This window comes from Liolophura sinensis, chromosome 8 (assembly GCF_032854445.1).
Source record: "Liolophura sinensis isolate JHLJ2023 chromosome 8, CUHK_Ljap_v2, whole genome shotgun sequence".
NCBI classification, from domain to species: Eukaryota; Metazoa; Mollusca; class Polyplacophora; order Chitonida; family Chitonidae; genus Liolophura; species Liolophura sinensis.
Genome location: NC_088302.1, coordinates 4,335,966 through 4,350,760, shown reverse-complemented (window position 1 = coordinate 4,350,760; position 14,795 = coordinate 4,335,966). Strand labels below are relative to the sequence as shown.

The following is a 14,795-nucleotide window of genomic DNA, read 5'->3' as shown; positions in this document are numbered from 1 at the left end:
AACGACCGTTTGAATTGCAAGTTGTAGACTTTACAGTTTATTAATTGAAGACACGATTGATTAATAGGTCAAGAACCTTCAGCCATCTGGGGGTAGTCAAAAGCACTGGGCTCGACGGTAATGAGGCACACCCACAGGTGAGTATTAAATGGGGTATGACAAAGTTTAAAATCGAAAGCCATTCTTTTTGAGTGTCGTAACAGACCTGCATATTTTTGATGCACTTTGAAAAGAATTGTCTGACCTATGATCTTGCTGAAATAACTGATCAAACTTCCACAGGTATAAAGCAGACGCAACGATGAGTATTAAATTCAGTGTGGCAATTTTTCAAAAATCAAAAATCAGTCGTTTTGAGTGTCGTAACAAACCTGGATATGTTTTGATGCACTTTGAAAGAAATTGTCTGACCTATGATCTTGCTGAAACAACGGATGAAATTTTCAACAATTGTATAGCAGACATGCAAAGCGTCCTTGTTATTCTTTACTGTGTGTTTGTGTGTCTCCTTCGTTTTTTATTTGCACAGAGAAGGTATATGGTGAGAAAGGTTGCCACCAGTTAAACCTTTTTACAAGCGAAGCGTCGTCATCTACCGTTTGAATTGCAAGTTGTAGACTTTACAGTTTATTAATCGAAGACACGATTGATTAATAGGTCAAGAAACTGCAGCCATCTGGGGGTAGTCAAAAGCACTGGGCTCGACGGTAATGAGGCACACCCACAGGTGAGTATTAAATGCCATGTGGCAATGTTTAAAATCGAAAGCCATTCTTTTTGAGTGTCGTAACAAACCTGCATATTTTTTGATGCACTTTGAAAAGAATTGTCTGACCTCTGATCTTGCTGAAATAACTGATTAAACTTCCACAGGTATAAAGCAGACGCAACGATGAGTATTAAATTCAGTGTGGCAATTTTTTAAAAATTAAAAGGCATTCCTTTTGAGTGTCGTAACAAACTTGGATATTTTTTGATGCACTTTGAAAAGAATTGTCTGGTCTATGATCTTGCTGAAATAACGGATGAAATTTTCCACAAGTGTATAGCAGACATGCAAGGCGTCCTTGTTATTCTTTACTGTGTGTTTGTGTGTCTCCTTCGTTTTTCACTTGCACAGAGAGGGTATATGGTGAGAAAGGTTGCCACCAGTTAAACCTTTTTATAAGCGAAGCGTCGTCATCTACCAAACAGGGTGAACCCATTGCTCTTTCGCTGTGATTTGCTTTGCAGTGACATTACGCTAATTTCTCATCTTTGTGTAAAAATCCCATGTGGTCTAGTGGTTAGGATTCCTGGCTTTCACCCAGGCGGGACGGGTTCGATTCCCGGCATGGGATCCACAGTTTTCTTGTTACAATTTGAGTGATTTTGTAACATTCTCCTACGACATAGCGGACAAATGGACGACCGTTTGAAATGCATGTTGTAGACTTTACAGTTTATTAATTGAAGAGGCAAGGCGTTCTTGTTAATTTTTATTGTTTGTTTGTGTGTCTCCTACGTTTATCATTTGCATAGAGAAGGTATATGGTGAGAAAGGCTGCCACCAGTTGAACTTTTTTTGAAGTGTCATCTACCAAACAGTTTGAACCCATTGTTCTGTCGCAATGCCAGCAACCTGCGGATGGTCGTGGGTTTCCGCCGGGCTCTGCCCGGTTTCCACCCACCATAATGCTGGCCGCCGTCGCATAAGTGAAATATTCTTGAGTACGGCGTAAAACACCAATCAAAAAAAAAAAAAAAAAAAAAAAAAATCTGTCGCAGTGATTCACTTTGTAGGGACATTGCGCTAATTTCTCATGTTTAAACGGCTGTCCGATGTGGTCTAGTGGTTAGGATTCCTGGTTTTCCCCCAGGCAGCCCCGATTCACGGACAAATGGACGACCTTTTGGAATGCAAATTGTAGATTTCGATATTTATGAGTTGAAGACACTGTTTATGTATATGCCAAGAAACTAAAGCGATTTTGGGGTAGTCAAAGCCATTGGGCTCGACGGCAATGAGGTAGACCTACAGGTTAGTATTAAATGCAGAATGGCAATTTTTTAAATCGAAGGGCATGAGAACAAATGTTTTCTTTTTGTTACAATGTTTGGTAATTTTGCAAAATTTGTCTTTAAATGGCAATCCCATGTGGTGTAGTGGTTAGAATTTAGAGACTCTGGCTTCGGGAGCGGAGCAGGAAGGACGTGCTTTTCGGAGCTGTACTTGACCTATAGGTGTTGTTGTTGAGGCTATTGTGGGGTCTGGCTGTGTTGGCCATGGCCTTATCATTTCAAAGCCGACAGGGATGTAATGTTTCTCGTTGGCAGAGGATACACCAGAGGGACTTGAGTTTGCGGGTGGGAGTCCTGGATATTGAGGTGATTTCTGTGGAGAAGGTGATTTGTGAAGTAGAGTCATTCTGTGGTCTCAACACCATTTTTCCTTGTGTACTGAAAGGAAATGAGGAACATGAAATCACGGTTTGTGACCACAAAGTTTGTGACATTTTTAAGAATGGTATTACCAAAGGACTGTGTGTGTACAGAACTTACAAGAAGAGCTCCTGTGGTGTCTTTCATGCATTTGCCCAGTTATACTGAGGACCGTGCCATTCATGATAAACTGAGTGAACTCGGTTTAGATCTTATTTCTGACATAAGGAAGCGATTTTACAAAGGGACAAGCGTGGCGGATGGAACTAGGTATTTCAGGGTTTTGTTTCCCCTGGAATTGAAGTCATTATCGTATGCCCTGAAGTTCCGAACGGACAATGATTACGAATATTTTAAAGTTGTGCATAATAACGAAATCAAAGTGTGTTCATTGTGTCTGTCTGGTGACCATTTGTGCGAACACTGTCCGGACTTCAGATGTCACAGGATTTTCCAGCGGGAAAACAACACGGAGCAAACAACGACTGTAGGGGACATCAATGACGGTGTGAGCATGGAAAGGGAGACGGGTGAGGAAACAACACAGACTGCTGGCGAAAGTGCCAAGCCCACCCAGACTAACCCTGGAGAGGGGGACGGGTGTCAAGTTGTTGTGTCGAAGAGGGACAAAAGACTGTCAGAAAATAGTGGAGATGGTGGGAAGGGGGGGGGGGGGGATTCGGAAATTAAAATGGACGCGAGTGGGTCTTCAAATAAAGCACCAAATGACGATGATAAGAGTAAGGATATTAGCCGGGAGGAGACGTTACATCCCGGTCCCAAACCTGACAAGGGCAAGATCTACACCGTGTACTAAAGTTCAAAGTGAGTATAATTTATTACCTGTATTTAATAATGGTGCTTATATCGTCCCTGAATTGCAAGGTGGCCACCAAGATTAAAAAGTTACGTAATATCCTAAGCAGAATGAAGGGTGATGTTTTTTGTCTGCAGGAAACTTTCTGGGACGATGATTTTGTACAGAACCACGAGGTCCTATTTAATGATCATGTTTATGCTAGGGATTGTCCTGGTGGACATAAAGGGGTGGCTATAATTGTGTCAAATGCTTTGGAGGACAAGATTATTGGTATTCAAAGGGATGATGATGATTTTTTTAGAGTGATAAAATTGTCTTTAAATTTTCATGGTGAAATCTTTGATGTTATAAATGTTGATGCCCCAAATGGAATTGCTGAAAAAGTTTTGTTTTTTCAAAACTTACGTAATTACTTATCACAGAACAATACAATCATTGTTAGGGATTTTTAAAACTGTTTTATCGTGTATGGATAGGGCTACTAAGGTTATGGTAACAGACCGGCAAGTTTTGGTAGACCCAATAGATGATTGTAATTTGAGAGATGTCTGGAGAATGAGAAATCCGGAAAAATGTAGTTTTACGTGGCGAAGACTGGAGATTTTAGACAGAGCAGGATAAATTTTGCTTTTGTTTCTGCGCGAATTCTGCCCAATGTTAAATCTGTTTATCACAGCCTTACCTCATTTAGTGATCATAGTTTGCTTATTTGTGACTAGATCTTATTACGGTTAACCGTGTACCAAGAATGCATGTTTTTGACAATAGCCTGCTGTTGGACGAGGTGTTTTTGCACTAAGGTTACGCAATTACTTGAAGATCAATTAGAGTGCCCTCTGTTTAAAAGTAAAAGGAGTGTCTGGTGGGATAACACAAAGTCTAAAATAAAACAGTTAGCCAGAGTGTAAGGTACTAAGGTGAGGCAGGAAAAAAATGATGAATTGTTTGATCTGCAAAATAAATTAGCGAAGGACTGCAATTGTACCAGGCTATGATGCAAGCCTTATTATTACAAAATAAATTGGCCGATTTTGAGCAGATTGTTTGTAATGGTGCTTTACTTAGGAGTAGAGCACTTTGGGTACACGAAAGTGGTGGTAATATGAAGTAGTTCTTGGAGTTACAAAAACATAGGCAGGCTGGAAAAAATATATCTGAGCTCACTGCTTCAGATGGTAGTAGTATTACAGATTCGGACAGCATTTAGGCGAATTGTATAATTTTTAGTCAACGGTTCAAGAGTGAGTGAGTGAGTGCTTGGGTTTAACGTCGTACTCAACAATTTTTTCAGTCATATGACGACGAAGGAATCATTGGGGTGCATGCACCTGTAATGTGCCTCCTTGTTGCAGGACGGATTTCCACGCTCTTTTATTTAGTGCTGCATCACTGAGACGACTTACCGAAGGCAAGTAAGCCGCCCCGCCCGAGCCATTATACTGATACGGGTCAACCAGTCGTTGCACTATCCCCTTCATGCTGAACGCCAAGCGAGGAAGTTACAACTTCCTCTTTTAAAGTCTTAGGTGTGACTCGACCAAGGATTGATCCTGGATCTACCGGTCCGAAGCGGACGCTCTACCAACTGTGCTATCCGGGCCGGTCAACGGTTCAAGAAAGACGAGATTGACCAGACAGTTGTTGGTTAGGTTCTAGATGATGTTAATAACCTTTTAAGTGATATTGACAGGGATTTGTGTGATTTAGAATTGTCTGCGGAGGAGCTCCGGGAGGCTTTACGGGGTAAGGCCAGAAATAAAAGTCCTGGCGGAGATGGTTTTACTGTTGAATTCTATTCTCATTTTGGGACGAAATTGGTCCAATTTTTTTGGTGTGTATTATTATGTATTCCGGAAGGGACAGCTGTTTCATTCTATGAAAAGCGGAGTCATCGCCCTTGTGTACAAACAAAAGGGGTACAAAACCATATTAAAAACTGGCGTCATATTAGCCTTCTTAATGGAGACTATAAACTTATTTCTAGAGTCTTGTTCAATAGGCTTAAAACGGTTGTTTCCTCTATAGTTGATGAATGGCAGACTTGTTGTATCCCGTGACATTGCTGACACGATCAGTAGTTTGCGTGATGTTTTGCTCTATGTCGAGAAAGATAATGTAAATGCCTTTTTCGTTAAGTTAGATCAGGAAAAAGCTTTTGATCGAGTGTCTCATGATCATCTTCTGCAAGTTCCCAAACGTTTTGGTTTTGGGGATAAAAATTTTCTACATGGATGTGCGTAGTGCTGTAAAATGCAATGGTTTTGTTACTAAATATTTTATATTGAACAGTCTATTAGGCAAGGTTTGTCCCATTTCATCCCTTTTGTATGTTTTAACTGCTTAGGCATTAGGTGCTTTAATAAGATCGTCACAGTTAATTAGAGGCATTGATGTATCAAACACGGGTGTAACTTCTCTGTTGTGTCAACATGCGGTCGATACGACTCTAACTGTATCGGATACAAACTCAATCTGAAATGTGATAAAGTGTGTGGAAATGTATGACAAGGCGTCTAATGCAAAACTAAATGTACAAAAATCTGAGGTTCACCTGGTGGGTGAGATGGCCGTGTCGGACACGATAGAAGGTATACCTGTAAATGTTGACTGCATTACTGTATTGGGTGTCTGTATGGGACGTAATAAACAATTGTGTGAGGAGAAAAAACTGGAAAGAAAAAGTTAAAAAAGTTAAGTATGTTGTAAATAAATGGCATTAAAGGAGTTTTGCATTACGTGGCAAGGTGACAGTGGTGACCAGTTTATTGTTTTCTCGGATTTGGTGTATATTGTCTGTCATATCGGTCCTTAATTGTTATGTACATATTTTAAAAGAAATACACTAAAAGTAAACACTGGAAGGATCATACTCTGTCAACCAGTGTTTTTTAATCCTTTTATTGTTGTAAATAGTAGAACGGTGTCTTCTGATCTAAATCATATATCTGTGATTAACATTTTGACCCTTATACAGAAGTCTAGGCCAAAATTGTACTGGGGCCAAGCGCAGCGTAAAGGCCCAGGAGTCTCTCAACAATGCGGTTGCTGTGAGTTGGTTAGCGCGCTAGCGCAGCGTAATGACCCAGGAGTCTCTCAACAATGCGGTCGCTGTGAGTTCAAGCCCAACTCATGCTGGCTTCCTCTCCGGCCGTACGTGGGAAGGTCTTCCAGCAACCTGCGGATGGTAGTGGATTTCCTCCGGGCTGTTCCCGGTTTCCACCCACCATAATGCTTAACAAGTGTAAACTGTCAAATATACCCCTACCCATGATATCACAAGTTTGGTTTTCTACGACAATGGCGTCGATGACAGATTTCAACCGATTACATAATGCTTTGGCGACAATTTTGTAGTCAATATTCCACAGGCTTACTGGTCTCCAATTTTTAATATTGTCTGCATTGTCCGGATCTTTACACAGAAGAGTAATTAAAGCAAATAGTTGGGATGACGTTCGTGATCCGAAACGAAAACAACAATTAACAACGTGAATATGAAACTAGCCTAAAATGAGTCAAGTTGGACATAAAACTTTGCCGGAAGACCATCGTCACCGGGAGAACGATATTTACACATGTTGTTTTTACTGCAAAGAATAATTCGTCTTCCGTCAACATGCCTTCACACACATCTTTCAAATCTTTTAACAATTCCGGTAGTCCGGTTAAGAACCCGTCTTGACAATCTGTATCGGTCATTTACTTTTTTCACCGATACAGAGCCTTATAATAACATCGTATGCAGCCAGTAATCTCGGTGAATGACAGACCCCTCTTTGTAACATTTCATATTTTTAATCATCTTCTTTTCTGATCTGTCAATTTCACGCCAAATCAAAAGTACACGGCCTTACCTCTGATGACTACCTCATCACGAGCTGTCTTGTATAGGGCATTTATTGCTTTCTTTAAATTGTCATTCTCTGCAGCGTTTATAACATCCGCTGACTGACCTATTTTCTGAGCTGAAACAGTGCTACAATGTGTGTGGATGACATGTTTGCAATCTGTTTTCAATTGGTCCCAGCTAGCAATTGAATTGGCTTCATTCATATCAACATAATTATCATATACCGCATTAAACACATTTTGAATTTTTACACCCAAATCATCGTCTACAAGAACAGAGACATTTCCAATAGAAAGGGCCCCACTTAATAACATCCTTAAAACACATATTAAGATACACACAAGAGTGATCCGAAATTGGGACATGAAAAATGTCAGACGATATCACAGTTTTTAACTGTAGGTGGCAAATAAAATCTATTAAGTCTACTGGGAATTTTACCCTCGACCAGACTTAACATCTGTTGTCAGTGTCAGGTTCCCTAAAGCCCCGTCCAGAAAATCCAATACCGTTCAACTTTTGTTGACTCAACAGTAGGCTGTTGAGATAATTTGAGTGTCCCGTCCACACTACAAATCAGACGGGTAAACATTGTCCAACACTGTTGTCGTGTGTTGAGCTGTGTTTTTTTCCACCAAACTTTCGATAAATTGGAGGGGAATTTCCATCTTTCTCTCCGATGCATGAGACATAGTGATTTTCTTTTGTGCCTGTCTGGCAATCATTAGAGAGAGTGTTGTACAGGCATTTTATTTTTCATTCTCCTGTATCAACGAAACTGTCTCGTGGAACCAGTCTCTTTCTTTCGCTTTGGTGCCGCCATTTTGCCCAGGTCAAGTGCCTTACCACGGTCATGTTATGTTTACAAGCACGCTGATTGGCTACTTTCACCCAACTTGACTCAACTTGTTAACCATAAATACACATGCACATTTCAGATTCAGCAATGTTGGATAGTGTTGAGTGTTGTTGAACGAAGTTGAAGAACCCGTCAAGACTACTCAACACCGCTCAGAATGTTGACTCAACTTCAAGTTGACTCTTGTTGCGTCAACCAAAGTTGACAGATGTTGGATAGTCTGGATGGGGCTTAAAATATCGCAAATTCCAAATTCTTTTTTTTTGATTTATTCATTTCATCAAATCTGTCATTACTGGCATCCATACTGCCCCCAGATTTATCCAGTACTTCGTTATCAACAAAATTAAAACCCCCTCCTAATACTGAAAGTGCGTCGATTCTGGCAATAAATTGTTTCCTATCCTTTGCAACAGTGTGGGCGTAAACACAAACAAGCTTTAGTGCTGTATTATTTAATTCCACCTTCATTGCTAAATAACGGCCAAATGGGCATCTAATTACTTTGCGTATTACACAATATACAGAATATCGGAAAATAATACCCACCTCACAACTCTTATTAGTGCCGTAAGACCACCTCGAATCCCCCGGAATATTCAATCCTTTAGTTTTATTTTTTGCAATGAGCAAAATGAGATTCTTGTTTAATATAACATCTATGCCGTTATAAAAAAAAAACTTTTTCACTTGTTCCTGTTTATACACATCACGTAAACCATCGACATATAAGGTACCAAAACGAATTGGATCTTGAGCAGCCGTTATAGAAAGTAGAAAAAATTAACCCTACATACCCATTGTTCTGAGCTGAAGTGAAACACTAAAATATCCTTATAATGTACAATAAATCCTTTCCTCTCCACCTTCAAGCATGGGAGGCGACCCATTTCCGTTTTCTATGTTCCATTAACCTGAAATCCCTATCCTATGATGGAGTCGGTGTTATTCCAACAGTGGTATCCGCCGAATCGCCATCAAGAACATCATCTGACGAAGTCGTGTTCGTGTCACTGCCATCTTCTGTGGTTTGCGATACCTCCAACTTTGCTTTCTTCTGTTGTGCTAGCGCAGGGGAACTTTGACCGTGCACCTTTACTTGCACACCCCGTTTATTTTAGTGATCAAGAACAGCATCTACGTTGTTTCAAAACTGCAGTTTGGACGCCATCTGAGTTATATTGGTCGTGACGTCATCAGGAACAACGTCGTCGAGTCCTTCCATTTCATCGTCTGTCTTACCGCCCTCACTCATGAACTCAGTGTTGCACCATTTTGCTTTACAATCCGCTGTCTTACGGTTCCTTTAGTCACATTTCCGACACTCTCCACCAAAATTAATAAAGTGAGAAAAGTAACGTGTCTGGTGACATCTAAATCCATAAATACCAATTCTAGATCCCACATGGGCTAAGTCCAGCATCGAGAATTTGGGTTTTACAACACTGACACAGTTTCCGTACGGCTTCAAAGCAGCTGCGATGGTATCAACAGGCAATTCATCAGGAATCGTTATAATATATAACGAAACAAGTCTGCACATCTCAAATGCTGCAACAACTCCCCCCGACAACATGTGTTTCCATACCTGAAATCGAACCTTTGACGCCAGGGTGAAAGCCAGGAGCCCTTTTTTCCCTTTTGATATGTATTTATTCATCAAATGCATGACACACGATAACGCTAACTTATGAAAGGATTAAAACAAATGATCACAGAGAGGGGTCCATAATAAGATAGCATACAGAGTGATATACAGCACTGACAAAGTAGCATCAACCACACACAGGGTACTCCTGTCGCTCTCTTACACGAAATCTAGCTGTCACTTTCCTGCCGGTGTGACCTTGACATACGGGTTGTCGACAACAAAGCTATTATGACGTAACTTTCCAGCCGGTGTTACCTTGACATACGGGTTGTCGACAACAAAGCTGTTATGACGTAACTTTCCAGCCGGTGTGACCTTGACATACGGGTTGTCGACAACAAACCTGTTATGACGTAACTTTCCAGCCGGTGTGACCTTGACATACGGGTTGTCGACAACAAACCTGTTATGAAACAAATCAGGTTTTCTATCCAGATACAAGAAAGCTACTTTAACATTGTTAGATAGCATGGCTTTGAAAACCAGAAGAGCATGAGCAGGTTTATTATAGTATATTACGCTTTTCCGTCATTTGAACACCGCTAGATTCGCTATCGTGCAGACTGTATTACAAAATATACTTGAACCCAGCTGATCCCAATAGGAATACTTTCTCAAATCCCCGCTCGTTCAAGACGCTTACAATGGCAGAACGAAAGAGATCTCCTAACAACCTGGCTACATATCGTTGAATTGTGTTCAGACATTTGTAATACAAAAGCAAGTGTGAAATCGGGCAGAGGTCGGGGGTAACCCACGACCATCTGCAGGTTACTGAAAGACCTTCACACGTACGGCCGGAGAGGAAGCCAGCATGAGCTGGACTTGAACTCACAGCAACTAACCAACTGAGCCACGGAGGCCCCTAATACCTTAAAAGTGGAAGTTATAACCTCCTCGCTGGCGTTAAGCATGAAGGGGATAGTGCAACGACTGGTTGAGTATAATGGCTCAGGATAATCAGTATAATGGCTCAGGAGGGGCGGCTTACTTGCCTTCGGTAAGGCGTCTCATTGAAGCAGCACTAAATAAAAGAGCAGTGAAAATCCGTCCTGCAACAAGAAGGCAAATTACATGCACTCTATGGATTCCTTCGTCGTCATATGACTGAAAAGTTGTTAAGTACGACGTTAAACCCCAAGCACTCACTCACTCACTCACTCACTCACTTCCCATTACATAAGGCACATAAATCAGTATCTACAAGTCCACACTTATACAGTTTGTCCTTTGTGAAAATAACGTTCTGTAATATCTTGAAATCAAGCTCCACAGCATTAGGATTTTTGCCACACACATGAACAAATCTGAAGTGAGAAACAATATAACTGGGGAAAATTCTCGCCCAGAAACCAACTGGTGCAGGCAGACTGGCAATTCTTTGTTTTAACAAAGAATAAAAGTCACGGCGTTTTAGGTCATATATTGGAAGCTCTTTCCCTTTCACGAGGATTTTTGGGGGCCTCCAATGTGACATCCACAGTCTGATCTCCCCGAATTACCCGTACCCATTCCTGTGGTAATGCAGCTCTAATTACACCATTCAATTCGGTGCGGATCAGCATCTGGATAACAAGATAGAACAATCTCTGTTATCCCATTAGTGGGCAAAAAAAAAATAAAACCCGGTATCACCTCATACATAAAGTCCTTCAGACGAAAAAAAAACAGAATTTACAAATAAATTTATATAGCAGAGTAATTGTAAATGGCCATTGGATGGATTCCTTCGACTTATTCCGTGGGGTCCGTCAGGGCTGTGCTCTTTCACCTCTGTTGTATGTACTGTCCCGCCAGGCATTTCTTGCTATCAGTTAAGGATGTATGTATGCCTGGATCTGACAGACAGGCGCAGGTGTCTGCTTTTGCAGACGATTCAAATGTTATTGTTCTGAAGAGTGTTCAGTTGAGCATGTTGCCAAAGTAGCGAAAAACTACGGTAAAGTATCAGGGGAAAAACTGAATTTGTCGAAAAGCGCGACACTCCCTATAGACAAATGAGACGCTAGTAATGTTCCTAACATAGGCCTCAAGACAGCTGAAACTGCTCACAAATGTTTTTAAAACGTTTCTTCTTGGACAGAAAGGTTTCTGACGCTCAGAGGGAAGTCTGTGCTGATTAATGCGGTAGACTGCTCACTTATTTGCTCCCTAAATGCATTACTCAATGTGACCAAGGTGTTCACATATTTTTAGGGAACAACAAACCAGAGTCATTGAAGAGAACCGTTGTATGCAACATGTTTGCTGCTGGTGGCCTTAATGTTCAAAATATATGCTGCAAGACTAAAGTGTTTGGTATAAACACATTTTGAAATTGCTGCACGGGTTCTGTGCTGATTGGACATATTTTGCCATTTACTGGATCGGGTTATCACTTCGTAATGTTAGACCTGATTTTGGTACATCAAATATTCCGCATTCTGAGTATGTGCCACAGTTTTACAAGTTGCTCGATGCTTAGGGGGGATTTTCTACGGCTCAGACATTACCTACTGTTATTTACCCCAGCAAGAAAGTCGTTGAAGCCCCACGCGTTGTTATGAAACGGCCGCAGCTAGAGAGGCCGGTCATATGGAAGACTGTTTTTTACAAATATCTAGACCATAACTTAATAAACTTTTGTTTTAAGTTGGTTCACGACATCTTGCCGGTTAAAGAGAAGCTTGTGCGCCATAATGCAGTCACTGATGACGCTTGTGTGTTTGTCAAGGCTCGGAACACAAACACATCTATATGTGGAATGTCACACGATTCAGCTTGACATTAACGAGTGTCCCAGTGTTTTACCCCCCCCCCCCCCATTAATAAAAAAACACCTCATTCACAAGATATTTGAGAATGTCAAAATAAAGACAAAGCTGTTTGTATATTGTGACTGTTGTACAATTTTCGCTGTAGTGCGCTAGGAACGACGTTAGTTTTTGAAGGCAAACAGAGATAGCGACTTATATTGTCTCTGCAGCCAAGGGTATAGTAAGAACACGGGTTCATGTATAAATATGGCGTAAAAACAACGAGTCCTGTAAAGTTATCAACAGCAAACTTATTTATTTGCTTACGTAAATGTCAAATTACCGGAAATAATATGCAGCCAATATATCAGCCTGTGATAAATTTTTCTTATGAATTGGACTGCTGCACAGAATGTTTTTTGAATAATGTATTGCTATGACTGTAAACATGTCAGTAGGTGAATAAATTTTAATATAAAAAAAATTAAAATTTTGCAACCGTTTTCTACGATAAACCAGACAAACTGGCGACCTTTTTAAATGCAAGATTGTAGATTTTAATGTTTAGGAGTTGAAGACACAGAATCTATAGCGATCTGAGTGTATTTATAAAATATACATGTACTTATGTTTTTTGAGGGTAGTAACAAAGACATGGATATTTTTTATGCAGTTTGAAAAGAATTGTATGTCTTATGATCTTGCTGAAATAAGTGAAATTCTTGTGATTTTTTTATTGTGTGTTTGTATGTCTCCTTCTTTTCTCATTTGCATAGAGAAGGTATATGGTGAGAAAGGCTGCCACCAGTTGGATTTTTTTTACCAGCAAAGGGTCATCTACCAAACAGTGTTGATCCATTGCTTTTTTCACTGTGATTTGCTTTGCAGTGACATTGCACTAATTTTTCGACCTTGAACAGCACTCACATACTCACATACTCCGAATATCAGTCATGGGGCTTGAATGCATGCATGGAAAGAGTTTACCAGGGTCAAATCATAATTTAATTTGGATAACTGAAGCTCAACATCGCAGATTTTCTATGTGAATAGTAACCATGTCAGGATCATATAACTTGATAAGTCACTGTTTAAAGATGGATCACTTGTTACATAAAGACTACTGCACCACTGTATCATTCGAACATGTATTTTCTGGCAGAATTCAGAAACGCTAATTTATATTCTGTACCAGGTATAAATGATTTATTTGATTGGTGTTTTACGCCGTACTCAGGAATACTTCACTTAGTCGACCTCGGCCAGCATTATGGTTGTTGAAACCCGCGACTGTTCGAAGGCTGCTGCAGACCTTAGCACGTACGGCCGGAGAGGAAGCCAGCATGAGCTGGACTTGAACTCATGTCGACCGCATTGGTGAGAGGCCCCTGGGTCATTGCGCTGCGCTAGAGCGCTAACCAACTGAGCCACGGTGGTCCCAGGTGTAAATGAAGAGAACCTAATCAATATATTCAGCAGTGTAGATGGACACCGTCAGCCTGTGTGCCTGTATGTTATCGCCATTATGCAGTTTTCCTCATGCTGTGCTCGTAATGTTGTTGGATGTGCTAAGGGTACTCGAGTCACGTGGGCTTGGTATGTGCTTTACGCCGTACTCAAGAATGTTTGAATTATGCGACGGCGGTCAGCATCATGGTGGAAGGTAACCTGGCAGAGACTGGGGGAAACACTCGACCATCCGCAGATTGCTGCCAGACTATAGCATGGGATACACTTGAACTCACGGCGACCGCATTGGTGAGAGGCTCCCGAGTCATTGGCGCGCTCCCCCCCCCCCCTCCCACCCCGCTGTGTGCTGGCTGTTTACTATTTATACTTTGTAAAACGGATCTGAAAGAAGCTTAGTTACTGTGCTAGTATTGTGATATATATGCACGTCAGGTGCCGTAACTTTGCACTTAATATCTGAATAAGATCAATATGGATGTAAGTCTTAATCTATTAATAAATTATTTCATCGTCATCAAAAACAAGAAGTAAAAAAGCGTTGTTATTGTTTGCTACTGATTTTACCCAGGATACCTGAGATTTACCTGATCTTGAGAGGTGCCTATGCTCATGCACAGATCAACCAGGTGGGCCCATACTGTCGGTCATACGGACATGCAGGCGGCATGTCTCTCCCCGTGCGGTACAACTGGGCGCAAATCGGAGGACAGAACACTGATATCACATATTTATCGGATAACATTGCTGAATAAGAAATTAGACATTTTAATGTTTAAATTTAATAGATCAATCCACACTTGCAGCCAGGTGTTATAATATTGACGTAAGTGTAGGCCTAAACGAGCTGTAGGCTGCGAGTACAGGCTGAATTAGGTCACGGTGACCCAGAAACCGTCAAAATATAGCAGCCAATAGAAGAAGAGGAGCGCGACAGTGCCCCCCTACACGCCCCTTACAGGCTCCACAAGCGGGATATGTTGGTGTGAGCA

The 14,795-nt window shown here is 41.0% G+C and overlaps 1 non-coding gene across 1 annotated transcript; it reads left to right on the top strand.

Annotated features, from left to right (window-relative positions):
- The first annotated feature begins 1,268 nt into the window (after window positions 1-1,268).
- Window positions 1,269-1,340, top strand: Trnae-uuc (transfer RNA glutamic acid (anticodon UUC)). Its single transcript has one exon. It is a non-coding gene; the product is annotated as a tRNA-Glu (tRNA).
- Window positions 1,341-14,795: the final 13,455 nt, after the last annotated feature.